Source organism: Camelina sativa, chromosome 20 (genome assembly GCF_030686135.1).
Source record: "Camelina sativa cultivar CO46 ecotype springtype chromosome 20, ASM3068613v1".
NCBI lineage: Eukaryota > Viridiplantae > Streptophyta > Magnoliopsida > Brassicales > Brassicaceae > Camelina > Camelina sativa.
Window position 1 is genome coordinate 25,622,818 of NC_141899.1, and position 1,034 is coordinate 25,623,851.

General features: G+C 46.5%; 1 non-coding gene across 1 annotated transcript; it reads right to left on the bottom strand.

The window, feature by feature from the left end:
• Positions 1–611: 611 nt before the first annotated feature.
• On the bottom strand, positions 612–718 carry LOC147919351 (small nucleolar RNA R71). The gene has a single exon (XR_015594186.1). It is a non-coding gene; the product is annotated as a small nucleolar RNA R71 (small nucleolar RNA).
• Positions 719–1,034: the final 316 nt, after the last annotated feature.

Consider the following 1,034-nt stretch of genomic DNA (forward strand, 5'->3'; position numbering starts at 1 on the left):
TTCGGATACTAACTTGTTTGCTTTCGCTTTTGTTTGTTTTGAATCTCAGGTACAACCCGAGCACCCACCCGACCTGGATCGAGTTGATCCTCGTGTACACACTCGGATACTTACCTGTGCATGCAAACACGATCCAAGGGTAGCCAGAACCTGAGTCCTTTCATCGAAAACATCGACAGGCCTCGGCTACTCAGACACCAGCAAGTTCAACCGGAACCAGCAATCATTGAGGAGACGATTAATAATCAGAACGGTCCACCAGCTCCTCAAGCAAGGACCAACATAGGAGCAGGAATGGCATTGTGCCACCAACTGTGCAGAACAACAATTTTAAGATCAAGAGTAGTCTCATCCAGATGATACAGAGCAACAAGTTTCATGGTCTGCCAATGGAGGACCCATTGGATCATCTGGATGAATTTGATAGGCTCTGTAGCCTCACTAAGATAAATGGAGTCAGTGAAGATGGATTCATGCTCAGGCTTTTCCCATTCTCTTTGGGAGATAAAGCACACATCTGGGAGAAATCGCTCCCTAAGGAGTCCATCACCACTTGGGAAGCGTGCAAGAAGGCATTCCTTGCCAAATTCTTCTCCAACTCCAGAACCGCAAGGCTGCAAAATGAGATTTCCGGCTTTGTACAGAAGAACAATGAAACGTTCAACGAAGCTTGGGAATGTTTCAAGGGTTACACTACTCGATGTCCACATCACCGCTTCAGTAATGTTTCATTGCTGAGCACACTATAAAGAGGAGTAGTCCCCAGGATACAGATGTTGCTGGACACCGCAAGCAATGGTAACTTCCTCAACAAGGATGTTGATGAAGGTTGGGACCTAGTTGAGAACTTGGCTCCGTCTGATGGCAACTACAATGAGGAATATGATCGCTCTGTGCGATCTACAAGAGAGGAAGATGCCAAGTATAAGAGGGACATGAAAGCCCTCAACGACAAGCTCGATCAGCTCCTCAACCAGCAGAAGCATGTACATGCTATATAAGAGGAAGAGCAGTTTCAACAACAAGATGGGGAG